The 20639-nt window shown below is 39.5% G+C and overlaps 1 protein-coding gene across 18 annotated transcripts in view; it reads right to left on the minus strand.

Moving 5' to 3' along the window:
* RBFOX1 (RNA binding fox-1 homolog 1) overlaps positions 1-20639 on the minus strand; it is a 1991091-nt gene that overhangs the window by 1164667 nt on the left and 805785 nt on the right. The gene's annotated exons all lie outside the window — the stretch shown is intronic.

Consider the following 20639-nt stretch of genomic DNA (forward strand, 5'->3'; position numbering starts at 1 on the left):
AAAAGTTTTATAGTTGTATGTTTTACATTAAAGTTCAGAAACCATTTTGAATCAGTTTTGTATAAGATATGAAATTTAGGTTGAAGATGGATTGGTTTCCCAATTGTTCCAAGGAAAGGAATTGAAAGGATATCATTCCTCCATTGAATTGCCCTTTTTTCTTTGTCAAAAAGACTATTTGTGTAGATCTATTTCTGGGTTCTATATTCTGTTTTATTGACCTATGTGTCTATCCTTCTGCCAACATCGCAGTCTTCAGCTATATGATGTCTTGAAGTCAGGTGGACTCATTTTTCCCACATTATACTTCTTTTTCAAAATTGTTTAACTATTTTAATTGACCACCTTTCCATATATTTTGAGGATAATTTGTCTTTATCAACAAAAATTCTTAGTGGAATTTTCACAATAATTATATTAAACTTGTTTATCAATTTGGGGAGAATTTTCATCTTTATTGTGTCATTTTCCAATACATGAACATAGTAAATCTCTCCTTTAACTTTTTTTTTTTTTAATTTTTTTTATTGTTATGTTAATCCCCATACATTACATCATTAGTTTTAGATTTAGTGTTCCATGATTCATTGTTTGTGCATAACACCCAGTGCTCCATGCAGAACGTGCCCTCCTCAATACCCATCACCAGGCTAACCCATCCTCCCAACCCCCTCCCCTCTAGAACCCTCAGTTTGTTTTTCAGAGTCCATCGTCTCTCATGGTTCTTCTCCCCCTCCGATTTCCCCCCCTTCATTCTTCCCCTCCTGCTACATTCTTCTTCTTCTTTTTTTCTTTCTTAACATATATTGCATTATTTGTTTCAGAGGTACAGATCTGAGATTCAACAGTCTTGCACAATTCACAGCGCTTACCAGAACACATACCCTCCCCAGTGTCCATCACCCAGTCACCCCATCCCTCCCACCCCACCCCCCACTCCAGCAACCCTCAGTTTGTTTCCTGAGATTAAGAATTCCTCATATCAGTGAGGTCATATGATACATGTATTTCTCTGTTTGACTTATTTCTCTCCTTTAACTTTTTAAAAATTATTTTTATCAGCATTTTATAGCTTTCAGAAAACAAGTTGTATACATATTTTGTTAAAATGTTCACCTAAGTATCTTTTTTGAGTCACTAGAAATGACTTTAATTTCCCTGTCCAATTTTTCAGATAGTTTTTTTTTTGTCGTCATGAATGGCTGTTAACGTTCATCAAATGTTTTTTTCTACATTGATTCCTACAATCAAGTGATTTTCTTCTTCAGCCTTTTAATAAGCCTTTTAAATACACTGATTTAATTGTGAATACTGACCCAGTCTTACATCCCCCAGAATAAATTCCACTTGGTCGAGGTGTATAATTCTTTTTCTATATTGTTGAATTCTATTTGCAAATAATTTTTTACAGACCCCAAAAATACGTTTTTATGTCTATGGCCATGGAGGATATCGGTCTACAGTTTCCTTTTTTTTGGACTGACTTTGTTTGATTTGGGTATCTGGGTAATAGTAGCTTCATAAAATGAACTGGAATGTGTTCCCTTCTGTTTCCTAGAAGAGATTACATATAATTGGTGCTAATTCTTCTTTAAACATTTAGTAGAATCCTCTGATGAAAACATCTGGTTCTGGAGATACCTTTTTTTTTTTTTGAGTTTTTAAATTATTAATTCTATGTCCTTAATAGTTACAGAAACATTCAAAATATCTATTTCATATTAAGTGGATTATGGAAGTTTGTGTTTTACAAGGAAGTGGTCCATTTCATGTATGTTGTCAAATGAATGCATGTAGAGTTGTTCATAGTGTTCACAGCATTCCCTGATTACCCTTTTGACATCGGGCAAGGTCTGTAGTGATAGTCTCAGTTCCATTCTTGATATTGATCATTTGTGCCTGCTGTTTTTCAATTTTGCTAAGGGTTTGTCAATTTTTTTGATCTTTTCAAGGAGCCAGCTCTTCATTTCATTGATTTTCCTTTATTATGTTACTGTTTTCAATTTCATTGCTTTCTGCTTTTATCTTTATTACTTCCTTCCTTATTTGCTCTGGGTTGATTTTGCTCTTCTTTTTCTAGGTTCTGAAAGTGGGAGCTTAAACTATTGACTTAAGGCTTTTCTTCTTTTCCAATGTATTCATTTATTGCTATAAATTTCCCTCTCAGCACTTCTTTAGCTGTGTCCCACAAGTTTTCAGGTTATATTTTCATTTTCATCCAGTTCAATATAATTATTTATTTCCCTGGAGACTTCCTCTTTAGCCCATAAATTTTTCAGAAGTGTGTTGTTTAGTTTCCAGGTGCTTAGAGATTTTCCTATTCTGTACCTGTTACTGATTTCTAGTTTGATTTCACTGTGGTCAGAGAACACACTTTGTATGGTTTCAGTTTATTTTAAATTTGTTGAAGTTTGTTTCATGGTCCAGAATATGATCGGTCTTATTATATGTTTAATGGACACTTCAGAACATGTATTCTGTTGTTGGTAGATGGAAAGTTCTATAACATTGGATAGACACCGTTGATTAACGGTGGTTGAGTTCTTCTTTATCCTTGTTTATTTTTAGTTTTAAGTTTTTCTTCTTATTTATTTTTATTTATTTATTCATTTGAGACAGAGAGAGAGAGAGAGACAGAGAGCATGAGCATGGGAGAGAGGCAGAGGGAGAAGGAGAAGCAGACTCCTTGCTGAGCTGGGAGTGCAATGCAGGGCTCAATCCCAGGACCTGGATATCATGACCTGAGCCGAAGGCAGATGCTTAACCATCTGAGCCACCCAGGCACCCCTAGTCTAAGTTTTTCTTAACTGGTAGTACACTGGTGTTTAAAGTCCCTAACTTTAATTGTGGATTTTCCTATCTCTCCTTTTAGTTCTTTAATTTTTTGCTTCACATATTTTTCAGTTCTGTTGTTTAATGTATGCACATTTAGGATTGCTATGTTCCCTGTTGGACTGACACTTTTATATTCATTATAACCATTATATTCTGTCTCTCTTGGTCTCTGGTAATTTTTTTTGCTCTTCAGTCTACTTTGTCTGATACTAACATAGTTATTCCTACTTTCTTTTTATTGGTTTTGCATGATCTCTCTTTTTCCATTCTTTTATTTTCAAATCTACCTATATAATTAAATTTGAAAGCAATTTCTTACAGACAGCATATAGTTGGGTCATGTATTTTAACAATCTCTCATTTAATTGTTGTATGTAGACGATTTACATTAAATGTAATTACTGTTACATTAATGCTTAATTCTGCTATTTTTTCTGTGTTATCTGTTTTTTCCATTTTCTTTTTTCTTCCTTCCTCTGAATTACTTGCATATTTTTATTAATACATTTTAATGTATTAATAAATTAATTTAAATTAATTTAATGTCTACAGTGTCTTTGAGCAAATTTCTTCTTATAGGTTATTCTAGTAGTTGCTCTGGGTATTATGTTATACACACACAACTTACACAGTCTACCTCCTGTAATCATTTTAGCAGATTGAGTGAAGCACAGAAATCTTACCTCCTTTTACCTTCTCTCATTTATAGCATAATTATCTTAAATATTTCTACTACATGCATTTTGAACCACATCAGACTATGTTACAATTTTTGCTTCAACCATAAAGTATAATTCTGAAAACACTAGATTTTTGTGGCATTTATCCCTATTTTTGTCTTCTTCCCTCCTGATGTTCTAAGAGTCCTTTTATCTCTTTAGAGAATTTTCTCTGGTCATTCTTTTAAGGTAGGTGTGCTAGCAACTAATCATTCTTGTTTTCTTTATTTGAGAATTCCTTGATTTCTCCTTTATTTCTGAAGGATATTTGCACTAGAAATAGAATTCCAAGTTAACAAGTATTTTCTTCCAGCACTTAAAAAGTGTCACGCCATTTTTTCTGTGCTTCTATGGCTTCTGATGAGAAATCTGCTGTCCTTCAAACTGCTTCTTCCCTCTAGACAGTTTCCTTTTTCTCTCAACTTTCAAGATTATTATTCCTTTTTTTTTTTTTTTTTTTTTGCTTTCATCTTTCAGAAGTTGACTCTGGTAGGTCTCAGTGTAGATTTCTTTGGATTTACCCTGTTTGGAAATTGCTCAGCTATTTGAATCTATATGTTTATGCCTAGGGATTTTGTATTTTGTATTTGTATTTAGCAGAAGGAATAAGGAAAAGTGTGCCTACTTTATCTTCCCAGAAGCAGAAGTCCACTTATTGCTATTTTTAATTATTTATTTTCCCCTTGTTCATTGTGTATTTCTTTAATGAACTATAAGATCCATTAGGACAAGCACCTAGCTCTTTAATTTCCACAATCCCTGGCATATAACAGCTGTGCAATGCATATTTTGAATAACTGAATTAGCAAACTGAACTCTGGTAGGGGTCACGATAGCAAACCCCTTGAGAATTTAGTTTATACAGCAGATTCAGGAATGTCTCCTCTCTGCCAATTCTAACTCAGTCTGTCTATGGTGGGTTGTGTAAATCTGCATTTTTTAAGCACACTCTGCAGGTGATACACAGGTATGTTGGACCTGCCTAAAAAAATAATCACAAGCTGTGCTCCCCACCAAGAAGATCAGGGTCTGAGCACTGTCCTGGGAAGTAACAATTAGGGTGATGGGAATAGGGGTCTTCATAGGTGTTCTGCTTCACTGGACATGCTCCAAAACTGCTGGCAGTAAAATGAGTTCCCCTATAAACAAACGTAAATCTAGGGACATAGATTTAAAATGGAAACATTTGAACAAATATGAGGGGAAATTGTCACAGAAGGTGTAACATTCTGCTACAGAGGAGGTAGCTGGGAAAGCATGCTCTGCCCTCAACTCATGCATTTTAAAACACTGTGCTGAGGGTTTGTGTTTACCCAGTGCAAGGCCGTTAATACATTCAGCCCAAGAGTGAAGCAATTTTAATATTAATAGGCTCTTTATGAGAATTTAATAACAAAGTCATAGCTTCCTTGTGTTTCAAGACACAGGGGTTAATTACTTCAAACGGGTTGGCAGGGAAAAGGTCAAATTTTAATGCTGACCTTAACAGTTTGGGATAAATATAAAAAAGGTAATGGCCCATTTAAAGCTATCATGCTCAATGTTCTTTGTGAGCTGAGAAACTGTCACGGGTCCAACCTGTTGATTCCAACTATGGATGCTCAGAGAAGCCACACACATTATTACACCTGGTAAATCTGAGTCACTTTTAACTGAATTCAGTCTACTCTGTCATGGGAGGAGGAGAAAACATTTTGTTTTGTTTTGTTTTAAGAATGGATCTATTCTAGTATCTGTAGAACTGAAGCATCATCATGGTCAGGATTTTCCAGTCTCCCACCAGTGGCTTCAGACAAATTCAAGGTGAAAAATGAAGTTTATTATTTGAGACTATGGCTTCTCTGTTATATAAAAGATCATTGCTGGTTTTAACAACAACAATAACAAGTAGGTTGCTACTGGACATTTTGATGATCTGTTCCTCTCAGTCTATGGAGAAAGAGATGTGAGGCCCTGACAGTCCCTCAAGTCTCATAAGTAAAAGCAGAGCAGGGACACAGAGATGGACAGTAGTGCTTGGGGGCTTATCAGGAGATATATACCTGTGATGGGCGCAACAAATCACCAAAAAACAGGAGTTCGATTTGCTGGCTCAGGAAACATGACCTTACATTGTTATTGTATAAATTATGAACTTAAATAAATGTACTTGATAGGTTGTCTATTTTTTGTTTTGTTTTGCTGCCCATATACTCCAAATATACTTCCTTTATCATTGCCCCAGATTTTCTACCTTTTTTTCAGTTTCCCGACCAGAATCCTGATCTGGGTTTGCCATGAGCAGTTAATCTCACATGGGTGTCCACATTCTCCAAGACAGTGTGAGACTCTTCTGACACCACCATGTTTACAGGGACATGGCCACTCTTTTCACTAGACTCTATCCCACCCAAAGTGTTCATGATCATGGCACAGAAGTGGATCTCTTTACACTAATCTTCTGCACTTTCATTCATCAGGTATTTACTGAATACCTATCAAAGGCCAGGAAATGTTGACAATGAATCAAAGAAGTTCCCTGCCTGCACAGAATTCATAGTCTTATGGGGGGATAGACAGAAAACTAATTTTAACATTGTGTGCTGATGGCTATGAGGGAGTGTCATGGGAACACATGAAAGAAGCAACAGCCCCAATCTTAGAAGGTTTGAGGAACTTCTGCAAAGATATGGCTTCTGAGATAAAACTCAGTTTCAGCCAGGATAGGCTAGGTATGCTGCTATAACAAATGACCTCAGAATCTCAGAGGCTTACAGCAACAAAGGCTTATTTCTGACTCAGGCTATGTGTCATCTGTGGTTTTTCTGTGACTTTGCTCTCTGTCTTCTTCTCTCCAAGGCCCAAGCTGACAGAGAAGTGATTCTCTGATCTCTCGGCAGAGGGAAAAGAGAACATGGTGAATCACATGCTGACTTTGCCTAAAGAGACACAGGTCACTACCCCACATTTCACTGACTGAAGCAAGCCACATGGCTATTCCTGATTTGTAAAAATTGAGGATGCGAAATTCTCCTTCAGTGAGAAATACAAGGAGAGAACCCAGAATATTTTGTAAGGAATAATCAATCTAGCAGGTATCCACAATGTGAGTTCTAGATTTGTGTGCAAAGAGAAGGTGGTAAGTGTGTTCCAAGAATATACAATAGCACAAGAAAGAGAGAGGAGGGGAGGGATCAAGAAGAATGGGAGAGATAGAAGAGAGAAGGAGAGGGATCTGAAGAATACCAATCAGTTAGCTTAATAAAACTCAAGCAAGTAGTACAAGGAAAGAAGTAGAGCGACTTAAAAAGAAAAGCTCCTTCTCTCACCCTGGGTGCACCAAAGCAAACTTGATGGTTGATATACATACCTCACACAAAAAAGTCTTGGGAAGCACTGATGTATAGGAACCTCCAGGTCTTTAAATGAATAGTTAAAACTAAATCCTTCCCTTTTAAATAATAAATATTTTGAACCATGCAAAATATGAAGACAAATGGGGACATAAGGATAACAGGATAACTGGACAAACATGAATGTGGAAATGACATAATGTTCATGTTAGGTTTCCTGGTGCCTGACACCTAGACCAAGGCCCCAAGTACTTCCTTCATGTATGTTTGTTGAATGACTCATAGAAAAAAAACTGAATGAGGGGCATCTTTGTACCATTAATCCAGAATTCACTTGCAATATATGAGACTGAATGATTTAAAGTGAAGGGTAAGACAAGGTAAGAAAGATGCTGTGTATTGATTCTCATCCACAGATTCATGTTCAATCAGAGCTGATCCCCCCACACAAAGCTCAGAATTCTTCTATTCAACAATCCAAAAAGTACTCCTTGAATATTTACTACATGTTAAGGAACCTGCTACATGCTGGGGACTCAGTGGCAATGAAGGAAAATAAGGTCCTTGAGAGAGACAAATTGGACAAGTAAACTCACCAAATAACTAAAAGTTTTGGTACCATGATAAGAGAAAAAAAAAAACAATAAATGTTCTGTTAGGGAATACCTGGTATTTAGAGGTCAGAAAGGCTTCCCCACTAATGTGCATCTATCTAGTAATTGAAATCACTGAAGAGGTGGAAAAGGAAGAGTACCCCAGCAGTGGTGACAGCACATGCAAAGGCCCTGAGGAGGAATAGAACGTGGCATGTCAGAGAACCTTAGAGGAGGCCTATGAGGCTAAAGCAGTCAAGGAGCAAGGAGGTGACCAGTGAGAGACATGGTTACACAGGTCTGAATGCCACCTGATCACTCAGGGTCTTGTGGAACGTTGGGAGGGTTTGAATTTCATCTTAAGACTATTTGACAGGTTTACAAGTATGGTCCAATGACTATTTAAGGACAATTACCACTTCAATGACATTAGAACTGACTGCCTAAATAGTGCAACTTGGTTGGGAGAAAGTCAAGCTAATGCCATGCAAAAGACAATGTGGTATGGAAAGGATCACCTAATTCTTTGGACCTCAAGTTTTTCTCCCTTCATAATAGAAAGCTTCAAAGTGGACAAAGAGTAATCTGCATGGAGTATCCAAGAAAACATTGAAAAGCCAAACAAATTCCATTTTAAAAGAAGGGGATCAGAAAGCAATGTGTGGGCAGTTGCGGAAGTAGGGTAACTATAAGTTCAAAGACTATATGAGAATAGAATTATTGAGTTCTCAATGCTAATTTACCACCAGTCAGAAAATAAGGTCAAAATAGTCTAGGACAATTGTTCTGCTGTAAATCCTGTTTTTTGAAACCTTAGCCCTACTTGCAAGTAAAGTGCTGGCTCACTTCATGGTTCAAGTAGATTTAATTCCTATTAATCCCAAAATAGTAGATGTTGCTGCTGGTGATTACTGCTGCCAATCCTTACAGTTCCAACTTTCTCCTCTGGAATGGCATTTTGGGATGAAAGTATCTAGCTCACAGATGGAGTGGTGCTTTCAATGTGAAGATATGAAGATATTTACCAAACCATAGCAGGGAGCTTTGTGGGGGATAATGACAAATTTACAAACAAAAAGAAAATTCCCCAAATTATAAAAACAAATGGAGTGATGAACATGCCAACTAGGAGCAAGAAGACACTAGCACAAGCTCCAAGCTCCGCTGAAGCAGAGAGGTGGGGGGCGGGGCAGGGCGCAACTAGTTCTTGTTGAATTAGGCACAAGATATGCCACATCTGTCAGAGTAAAAGACAGATTGGGAGGGAAAAAAAATGAGGGAAACGGTTTCATAACTGGAGGCTGTACTGCTCCATCCAAATCAGGCAATTCCAGAAATGTATCTCCAAATAAGTTTGTTATTTTTCTCCAAGCAACTGAATGCCTTCATCAAAGCCTCTCTCTCAATACCTTCACCTAAAAACATAAACATCCTTCTCCTTACCATTCCACACTAGCATAATAGTTTCAGCATGCACATTCTACACTGGGATTATTCCAGGAATAAATGGGGTGACCAAGAACTTGATACAAATAGATTTCAAATAAAATCCCTGAAGAAGAGGAAAGTCTGACTGTAATGTTGAGCAAAACCCTAGGTTTTGTGTGGAGCACTCCTCTCCCCTCTGACCCTTGTCACACAGGTACACTGACCACCCGTCTTCTGTTGAACACACCAAACTTTCTTCATTCCAAGCTCTGGCACATGCCAGTCCTCCCTACTGCAATTCTCTCCTTGATTCTTTGACTGGGTGACTTTCTCTCGTCCTTCAGGCTGCAAGTCAGCTATTCTTCCCTCAAAGTTGCCTTCCTAATTTACCTGGCATCTAAACAGGCTCACTCCCTGACTTGGTGCCTCTTTGCAACTTCATCCCATTTATTTCCTTAATGGTGCTAACTTCAATCTGTGATGTTCATGAGGACAAGGAGCTGGCCTGCCTTGTGCTTGACTGTAACCCTTACAGCAATGAGTGCTTTCTTGGCTGTAGGAATATTCAAAACAAAAGAGAAACTAAAAATGAGCAGGACATGATTCCTGTTTGTAGAGACATAATTAGGCTTCCTATTCTCTCCACCAAAACCAGAAATAATAAAGAAATCACAGCCCTCGGGACCTTTGTTCTGATTCTTCCAGAACCTAAGGTAAGCCAGACCTAATAATGAGGTGAAAATAAACATGAGCACACAATTGCTGGAAAAGACTTTGTAATCCAGTTGACAGTAAAATAGCCACAAATATTTTCAACCAATGCTCATGGGATGTTACTGCAGCAAACACAGTCTCCATCAACATGGATATGATAAAGAGCATTCATGCTCTCCCCAAATTCCCCTATATCTTACAAAGAAGCCCAATGCTTCAGCAGGGCATATGGTTACCCATAATAAAAACTACTTTTACCACCTTCCTTTGGATAGGTATAGTTGTGTGGCTAAGTTCTGGCTAATTAAATGTAAGTGACATTGGTGTGGGCAACTTCCAGAAAGCCCCCACTGAGAAGAGGAAATATGATATTATTTCCCCAATTCTCTTTGGTACCTGTTGGAATGAGGATACAATGGTGGAAAATCAGGTCACCGTCTGCATCAGAAGGTGGAGGCCAAGTGTTGAAGATGGTGGAATATCTTGAGAGAAGGAAGATCCACCTGCCCTGCCTTCTTTAGATTTCATTTCATGCAAGAGGAAAGCAAAACTCTGTTGAAAACCACCGCTTTCTTAGGTTTTCTGTCACTTGCAACCTAACGTAACCCTAGCTGATCCAATAGGCCAAGAAAAAAAAAATATTGTAGTCATTCATATAGATGAAATCAGCAAAGCTTGGTGGAATTGCCAAGAATCAGAGGCCTGATTCCCAGGATGAGGATGACCCACTGAATGGCTCATCTGTCCATCTCTGTTTGTCTGCTCCATGGTCAGAATGACTCTCACACTGCACACATAAGCCACTGAGACTATCACACTCGTCATCTGACATCTGGGACAGGCTAGAACAGTCAATTGTTTGAAAACAGCTTTTGCTTTGACCTCCTATTTTGGCAGTAGGTAGTCAGAGCAAAAACAACACTGCACAAGACAGAAAAACTGAAAGATGGGAATAGCTCAGGACCTAGAGACATCAGTTTTGGTGAAACACAAGCCATGGAAATATGCCAGTGCTTGCCTGCCTTTTGGAAGGAAAGTGATGGCTGCTAATTTTTTTCTCATCTACCAGGAACGTGAAAACCACACTCCTCCCAGTTGTCTGTTCACAAGCCTATGCAGAAATGGACCTGAATCTGTGTGTGTGTGTGTGTGTGTGTGTGTGCGTGTGTGTGTGCGTGTGTGTGCGTGTGTGTGTGTTTAAAGTTCTATTGTATATTCCAGATAATTTCTACCTCTGGTACAGCGGTTTGACACAAATTGATGATAGCATTCTAAGAGAAATATATTTTTCATAATTCTAATATATTGCCAGATACATATCTTGTCCTTGTCCCAAGGGACAATTAACATCATTCCTCTATGAGGCAATGTCATCATCATTTTCTTGAAAGATGCATGTTTCTCAGTACAGATATCTGATAGTTTCTCTCTCTATGGCTTTTCATTAAACTCTATGAGCAGATTTCTCCCTGCCATTCTGGTTCCACTCTTTATCACTCCACTCCATCCTATTCCATTCCATTTTAATTCTACCACACTCCACTCCACCCCTTCCATTCCATTCCACTCCATTCCGTTACAATTCATGACATTCCACTCCACTCCACTCCAGTCCATGATCTGGGACATGCTCAGTTTGGATTGGAGCTGTGTGACTTGACAAGTCCTTCAACCTCTGTGAAGGTATGTACCTACCAACCACTCATGTGATAACTATGAGGACACAAACCACTTACCCTATGTTCAGTATTTTGACCAGAACCCTGTATGTATCATCCCCTTAATCTCCACAAAGCCCTGAGAGGTGCATGCTTTAGCATCCTCATTATGAAGATGGGGAAACTGATATACACACAGTGATTAAGTGACAAGTCAGTCACAAGACTAATAGGTCACAGGTATGTGATGTGAACCCCATAAGTTAGGACTTGAGAAATTCCTCTGACATAAAAGCAAAAAGTGTCCTCATGCTGCCTGCAAGACCTCTCAGGGGAACCTTTCCAGAGAGAGTCCATCAAACCTAGACAGATCTGCAGGGAGGGAACAGAAACCACGGTCCCTATATGTCCAAGGATTTAAAATATCTAAAAATCTAACACACTGGGGTCAACCACATGTCATTTAGAATCAGATGGAGGAGTTTGGTCATGAAACTTCTCTGTACTCAGCTGAGAGAGGCAGGTAGAAAGTAATCTGGGACATCCATAAACCAAAATCACCCCTGTCCAGCAATGACAAAGAAAAGTATGTTTAATCCTGTGGCAATCTATCAAGTGTCATGGTGTACAAGCTGAATATAAAGTGCAGCATTATTTTCAATGGGAGAACTTTCTCTCGGCTCAACAGATTTTGTAGAGGCAATGGGTATCTAGGATCAAAAGCCTGCAGATTTATGGTGGTGGCTGTTTACCAGAATTGAAAATCTTAAATTCCATTTCTCACAAAGATAAAGGAATATTTAAACAGAACCACGCACAGAGATTTGAAAGGGGAGAAACTGACTTATTTTCATCAGATATTTTTAAATCACCAATTTCACTTGTACTTTTGTCTCTAACTGTGCGCCCCCAGAGATTCTGAAAGGGAACACATGGAGGTGAATCAAGAAGGCAAAGTGACTTTGCAAAAGAGAGAAAGAAGAATGATATTTTTCTTACTTCTTGCACAAGCTTACTAAGAAAGTGGAAATGGAGACACGTGGATGTGTCTATATTCATTTACCAAGAAAGTGTATGCTTCACTCATTTGGGATGTGATTGGTGTTGAACTTTTCACTAGATCAGTTACTGCACTCTGCATAAAGGATAGGAGAGCAGGAAGGATACTGAAAAGACCTCAAACAAAGCATTTGGCAAATGAAACAAGCAAAAGCAAAGGAATAATGATAGATTTAATTGGATAGCAGGTGACCTGGATAGCAAACTGAATAAATAAACAATGGGTGATCTTCTAAGCTAGGCTTGTATCCAATTTCAGTCAGAGTAATTAATGAAAAATTCATAAATGCACACACTTGGAATGTGCAGCTCTAGACTTCCTGTCTGACATAGTAAAATTAAATACCGGATGCCCTGTCAGAAGCAAATAATTTTGATTTAGAAAGTGAGTATAAGAAAAGTCTATGTCTCATTATTCCTTATTGTTCATCTAATGTTTTAAAAGGACTTGGAATCTTGTTGATTCATTCATTTCTTCTTTTTTTATAAACATCTTAAAAATTCACCTAGCTTAGTTAAAAAGTAAAATGCACACAACAGGGTAAAGAAAGATAAAACCGAAAAACAGAGGGTTTGGACCACGGAAGGCATTCAGTGCCATACTAAGTGGCTTAGGGTTGATCTGATAAGCAACAAGGAGCCATTGAAAATTTTTGAGCAGAGGCGTGACATGAGTAGAGATGTGACTGAGGAAGATTTATTTGGAAACAGGATACAAAATTAATCAGTGGATACGTGCACATGCGCACACACACACAAAACCAAAAACACAGGCATTCTTACAAGAAATTCTTGCTTGAGACAGATAATACAATCTGAGTAAATGATATAGTCCTAAATGGGGTCAAGGTGAACAACAGTATATCTGTGCTACCACTGAAACTTCAAGTATAATCACTTTTGGGGCTATTTTGGTTGATTATGCAATACAAACAAGAGCATAGTTACTTCAGCAATTTTCTCTCTAAATTTCTTTAATGGCCAGCTGGCTGTGGAGGACTGAGTGAACCTAGACAAAAATGTACAATTCTAAGGAGTTTTAAAAATAAATAAAATGTTACAAAAGATGCCAGGATAAGGGCAGTGTGAATCTTATTCAGAAACTCAACATCAAATGTTGCTAACATTGTCTTCTCATTTGGATGGTGAAAAGACAGATTCGGCTAACATCTCTGCTGAGAGTGAATTTACAGTTCCTTTGTGACACCAGCTTAATAAAGTCAGAAAAATAAAATACATCAAAAAACAAAATGTGGGGGTGCCTGGGTGGCTCAGTCAGTTGAGCATCCGACTTGGTTTCAGCTCAGGTCAAGATCTCATGGGTCAAGGGATCTGCCCACGTTGGGCTCCACGCTCAGCAGAGAGTCTGCTTGAAAGATTCTCTCCCTCTGCCCCTCCCCCCACTCGCTCTTTCTCTCTCAAAAAAATAAAACTTTAAAAAAGAAATCTGCATTTCTTTCTCAATACCCCAAGCCCCATGCCTCTTTCTCCTACAACTATTATATATACTCATGGTAATCCTGCTGGCCGTAAAGGTGCTGGGTTATGTACTGGGGTGCCCACACCCTCACTCACAGAAGTGCACACACTTCTGCCCCCAACTTTTGCTATAGCCTACTAAGGATCTCATATGCCTTCTTCTATCCATCCTACGCACTGCTGTTAGCAATCCCTTCCTAAGCAAGGGTTTCTCAACTGAAGGTGGTTTTCTCCTCCAGGTGACATTTAGGGTCATTTTTTGGTTGCCATAATAGGGAGGGGGTATGCTCCTAGCATCTAGTGAGTAGAGGCCAAGGATGCTGCTAAGCCTCCTAAAATGCAGAGGACAGTGTCTCACAACAAAGAATTGTCTGGATGAAAATGTTAATAATGCCAAGGCCAAGAACCTCTGTCCTCAACATAAAGGTTACATTGGTTTACACACTTCATAAAATTCACAACAGTTGGTGTAAAATCCAAAGCCTGAATCTGGCTCTTACTGTCCACATAATCTGGTTTCACCATCTTCTCTGATTCACTCCTGTATCCCACTGCTCCCACATGAACTCCCTGCTCTTGAATGCCTAGGGATTTCAGCCCCCCTTAAATGAGAGATACTTCCCTCCTCCTGCCTCAGCCCCTTGACTCAGCCTCTGCCCCTTATTGGACAATCCTTTCTACCTGGCTGCCATTTTTATCCATCCTTCCAGCATGACTTTCTGTGGACCTTGGAAGCCATCATGATCACTAACTTCACAGGACACTGAAAGGCACATTCTTCTCCTATTGGCAACCCATGTGTACCCATGCATCCAATTAACTGCCCTCCTTGGTCTTACAGTCAAAACCATCATTTATTCACACATCAAACACCAGCCTCACCAGAGCAACAGCTCACACCAACTTGCATTTCTTCCATTCTTCTCATCCTGCCATGTGCCTTTGTCTCTTGGCTGCACAAACCATAAGCCTCCTCCCTCATCGAGCCCATCCCATCAAGACCTTGGAGAGAGTGGCCCTGAATTAACCTGTAGATGTTGCTACATCTCAAGCACTAGACTTTTTCTGTGTCTGGGAATGAGCAGTCTGAGCCTGTCTGAGCTTCATTATGTGCCTTTGACAAGTAGCAGCAAGAGTAAAAGCGGTGATTAAACCAAAAGGTATTGATATGGCAGTACTTCTAGGCCCTACCCATCTCCCTGACTGGTAAGCAGATTTGTCATTCAGCTTATCTCCCTCCCTAGCCTGCTGATCTATCAGGTGCCTGGACATCGCCAATGCTGAACTTTGAGAAAGAGAGGAAGAGGAGTAATAGGCAGGCTTACTGAAACAGGACAAACCACACATGGAATAATAGGCTGTGGGGAGAAAGGGAAGGGTTAATGGGCTGAGGGCTCAGTGGTGGTGGGAGAGACTGGACACGGCTAATGCATAGTGGTGACACAGTACAAATCCAAGAACACAGAGAAGAAAAGAGGACATGAAGAATGTTGCTGAAGATTATAAATTAAATTTGCTTTAATATATATTTTCCCCCAGAGAAATCAGTAAGCTGTGTTATTTTGTCAACAACTATTGTTTTTTGTTGTTCTACTTGATTGACTGGCGTTCGGCAAAGAGGCTGGATTATATGGGCCAAAGGTTTATAAAGGGTGCACAGATATTAAAGAACTCCTTTTCTATGGAAAAAGAAACTGAAGGTAAGAGTGGTCACTCACTTTGTCCCAAATCATTTGACATTAGAATCAAGCTTCAAACTCAGCCAGGATTACGACCAAGCCCACATTCAACCACTTCACTATTTTGCCTCTCAAAATAGAGGGTTTAACTTCACGTCAGTTTTTAATTATTCAAAAAAAAGCTCTTATTTCCAACAATGGCATTATATAGTCCCTTTTAATGACTACTTCCATGATTTTGATAAAGACAACCACTTATGTAGGTGATACATACATAGATGAAAGTTCTCTGTAAATACATCTGTTCAGTTCATATGCATCCATTCTCACTGAGTCATAAGCTGGATAGGTAGGGGACATATAATAGCTTTGCTTACAGAGTAGATATTCAATAAATGCTACTAATGATGATGCATATAAATGCACAGGACCATGAGCCTCCATCCAGCAAGGCAACCTAAAATTCTCATTGAATTTCTTTTATCCTAAATTTCTCTTTCCATTATGTTACACAGGCTGTATCAGAGAGAGCTAGAGTCCCCTGGTGTATGTTTGTCACGGAACCTTTGTTCCCTTGTTCTTTATGAGAATTTTGTCCTACTCAGAGTTGAAGAGAAAAATAACCCATTTATATTCTCTGCACTACTCTTTGGGTTTTATTCCAATTGCTATTGTGACAGGGGCTGCTACGAAGAAGAATACCAATGTAAGCAAGGAGTTAAGTGCACTGCTGCTTCAAATGCAGCGAGCTGGTCAGATGACTCAGAAGAAAGAGAACAGCAGCACAGTCTTAAATTCTAAATTTAGGGGCGCCTGGGTGGCTCAGTCGGTTAAGCGGCTGCCTTCGGCTTGGGTCATGATTCCAGGGTCCTGGGATCGAGACCCCCTGCTCAGCGGGGAGTCTGCTTCTCCCTCTGCCTCTGCCTCTCCCCCTGCTTGTGCTCTCTCTCTGTCAAATAAAGAAATAAAATCTTTAAAAAAAAAAAATTCTAAATTTAGATAGATGGACAGACAGATACAGAGATAGATGGAGAAGTATGTGTATACATAGCTATGCCTTTACGTACCCATACATTGATCTGTCTATCTATCTATCCACCCACAAATCATCTGTCTAGCTTTGGCTGGGAGACAAAATAGCATGTGGTTAAGTACAAACTTAGGGCTCAGAGACCAGGTTCTGGTACAACCTCTGTGTATGTGACTTTGGAAAATTAATCTCAGCTTTCCCATATGAGCCACAGGTACGGTAATAGTGGTGCCTATCTCAGAGGGTTGCCGTGACTTCCCCATGAGTTAGTGCATAGAGACTGTGTAGCCCACTTCACCTTCCAAAATAGGTGGTATGCCAGCAATAGATGTGATTACTTTGGAGGATGCTAAAATGATGATGATTATAAGGGATGGTGGAAAATAAATCAGATTGCTTTTAGTAGCCCTTTTATTGAAACTCCTAATGTTGACCTCTAGGAGAACATGATTTGGAGTTAGATGAGACTTGAGTTCAAATCCCAACTTTTCCATTAGAGGGATTTGTGTGTGTAATAGAGAGGGAGAGCAGGGTGAGACAGAGGGAGAGAGCGAAGGAATGGTCATGTCCCTTCAACAGAAATTCAATACTCTTATCTGTAAGAGGGGATAATAATAGTACCTACCTCATAGGGTTATTGAGAGAAATACATTATACAATATATGTACATAAATCTAGCATATTACTTGTCACATGGTAAGCTCATAAAAATAATTATTGTTCTTGAACAATCCATCCTATTATTAACTGTCTAGATGGGCTGGGCCTATGCTCCCCATTCACACTCATCTGAAAGTCATTGTTATCAGGAACTATTTGCTAATTCCCTATGCAGAATTTAAATCTTCCATACAACCTCATCTGCTGCTCCATGCTAATTATGTACTTATCTGAATATCTGTTGCAAATTTACAAAGCCACTGTTGTCCTTCTGGCTCCTGGCTATACACAGTCACAAATAGTTTACAAACAACAATAGAAACAACAACAACAAAACTTTGGCAGGGAAAAGAAAACAAAGCAAGAGCATCCTATAATATCCTACTCTTCTAACTGGGGCTCTGATTTTTCTTCAGGTCAACTTCCCCAAAAATTACAGAACTGAATTATCAGATCCCTACACTTACTCTGCCATGATATCATTGTAAAATTACACTTTAATAAAAATCTGGAAGATGGTTTCTCTGTCAGAGTATCAAGTGTCTCAAACCCACCAGTAATAAACATCTGACTTTTGGTTCTCAGTGGCTATAATTAAAAGAAAGCAAGGGCTTTAGAGACAGAAAAATTAGTTCAATTCCTGACCCTAGCACAAACTGGCTGTGTGACTTTGGGCAAGGAAATTAACCTTTCTGAGCTCCCTAAAACAAGAGGATGATAGCAGTACCTACATTATAGTCAGGATTCCACCTGCTTCAATACCAAGTGTACCATTCAGATCTTGATCCATGTGACTCTCATTCCCGGGGATTGGAGTTACTACTTTTTGGGTTGTTTTGAAGAATAAATGAGTTAATACATGCCATCACTTAGAACACCACTTGGCACACAGTAAATGCCAAATAAGTGGCTATTTGTATTATTATTAGTATTACTGTAAGATTGCCCTGAGGACTGAATGTGATAATCCTGGTAAAGGGCTAAGCACAATGCCTGGAACATGGGAAGCTCTCATTAAGTGACAGCTAGTGTCCCTGCTTCTTATAAACTACACCAGCTCCATTGTGAATGAAAGCTAGCAGGATGAAATCATCGAACACCCCCACCCCATACCAAATGCCATAAGGACATCAAATTGGGTGTGAAAACACAAAACCAGGTATAGTTCAATTATCTGTGCTAATGGAAGGGTTTGGAGGCGAGGACAATCAACCAGGATGGATAATCCAAAACCACGTTCACTTGGCCATGAAATGCACCATCAGTTCACATTCAAATATACTATGTCTGCCATTCTGGGGATTAATTTCAACAGAATAATGAATCCACACAAGACAGGCCTGATTCAAGCTGGGAAGTGCCCTGGTTCTTTGGTCTGTTTCCTGCTCATCTCCTCCCTGCAACATACTCCATGCTGAGAGCAGACAGCAGGCTTCCGTGACTGGTGCAGAGAACCAATCTAAACAGGGTTGACCCCTCTCAAATCTTCCCAGAGCATGAAAGAGGCCTGGGTTTCAAAGGCTTCTTCTGCATGAAAATTAACTAAGGCTCCTGGTTGAGATGCCACAGATAAGGAGGTAAGGGGACATCTTGCTGCAGAAAATAGAGTCGAGCCATGTATTATTGCCCTTGCCCTGTCCAAGATCCAGTGTTGGTCGTTTTCTCTGATATAAAGTTATCTAGAATCCCACCTCCCATCACAAATACTGCAAGTTCAAAAGGAATGACTTTCCTCTTCATGAAGTAGATTACTTGATGTTCTAATAACATGGGCTTGCAAAAATAAACATTGCAATGAGCACTATACTTTACATATTCATCCATTAAATAAATACCGAGAGCCTTTTAAGAGTTTGGCAATGGACAAGGAACTGAGCATATAAAGAAGCAGAGCAAAGACATAAAGTCCTCACCTTATAGCCTAGTGAAAACAATTAAGCAATGACAGATGAATGTAATAAAGTAAACATGATGGTGAGAATACATAGCTAGAGCACCAGACCTTGTCTGCTGGAGGCCAGGGGCTGTGATCCAACCCTGACACTCCCTGGTAAGTCAACATCACCTCTTCCCCCATTCAACAACAACAGACCCCTTTTGGTCTTTCCACCCCAATCTATAAGCCATTTTTTGTTCCACAGCCAGAGTAATCTTCAAATGTGAATCTGAGCAAGCCACTCTTCAAATCTCAGTGGCTTCCCAGTGCTCTAAAATGAAAGACAGAGGTACGTGGGTGGCACAATTGGTTGGGCATCCAACTCTTGGTGTCGGCTCAGGTCATGGTTTTAGGGTAGTGAGATAGGGCCCTGTGTTGGGCTCCACACCCAGTGTGGAGTCTGCTTAAGGCTGTCTCTGCCCCACCCCACTCTCTCAAATAAATAAATCTTTAAAAAATAAAATGAAATGAAATGAAAGCCATGTCCTTACTTTGGCATGGAAGGCCTTGCCTGATCTGGCCCTGCCTACCTGCCTCTCCTCAAGGCCCACCAGGCCTGCTCTGCTCACTGCACTCCAGCCACACTGGTTCCTTTTAGCTCCTCTAAAACAACAAGCTCCTTTTTCTTTCCTCAGGACCTTCTGTTTCCTTCAATTGGGATGCTTCTCCCACAGCTGATTCCAGCTTCTCTGTTTGGTCTCTCCCCAAATGCTACCACCTCATAAAGGCCTTTTCCATCAACCTCATGCAGGGGACAATGGGGGTGAGAGAAAAATTAAATCCCAACTGACCTTCCTTCCAAGCACTCTCAAAATGTAGAATGATCAGTTCTTGTCTGTTGCCTTGTTTGTGTCTGTGAATGCATGAAATGTAAATAAGAACAAGGGCTCATGTTGGCTGAGCTCTCACTATGTGCCAAGTACTCTTCCAAGCTCTTTTCATGTGTCAACTCACTTCAGATTCACAGCTAATGTGCAGGCTGGGTTATAGCTGTGGAGACAGGCATGGAGAGGTTAAGCAATTTGCATACTGGTTGTGTGATCTGTACATGACAAAGGCAACATTTGTACCTGGAAAGCCTGGTTGCAAAATCCATGTTCTTAACTTCCATACTGAGTCACTTCTCAATCACAAGTGTCTTTGTTTTCGATTACAATAAAATCACCTCCCTAAAGGATCATTAAAAAGTGACAAAGACCATGGAGGAAGTTTGTTCAGTAGAACTCTGCCTGTTGCTTCCCTTTGGGATCTTCTCCCTCCCCTCCTTCCCCTTAACAATGAACATTCTGCTCTATCCTTTTAGAATGCACTCTACCCATAATCACCCTTAGCAGCTGTGACTACATAAAGCTTATTTATACCCATGTCCTATGGCTAAAAGAGATCTTTAGGCAGCCCACAACCCCGTCCAAAGAGTATATACATCACAAGGAGACAGGCTGTGAAATAGACTGTGTTGATTTAACTAGAAATGCCCATTATCCAAAAGCAAAGAAAACCCAAGGCCACTTCTACTT

This window comes from Halichoerus grypus, chromosome 6 (genome assembly GCF_964656455.1).
Source record: "Halichoerus grypus chromosome 6, mHalGry1.hap1.1, whole genome shotgun sequence".
Classification (NCBI taxonomy): domain Eukaryota; kingdom Metazoa; phylum Chordata; class Mammalia; order Carnivora; family Phocidae; genus Halichoerus; species Halichoerus grypus.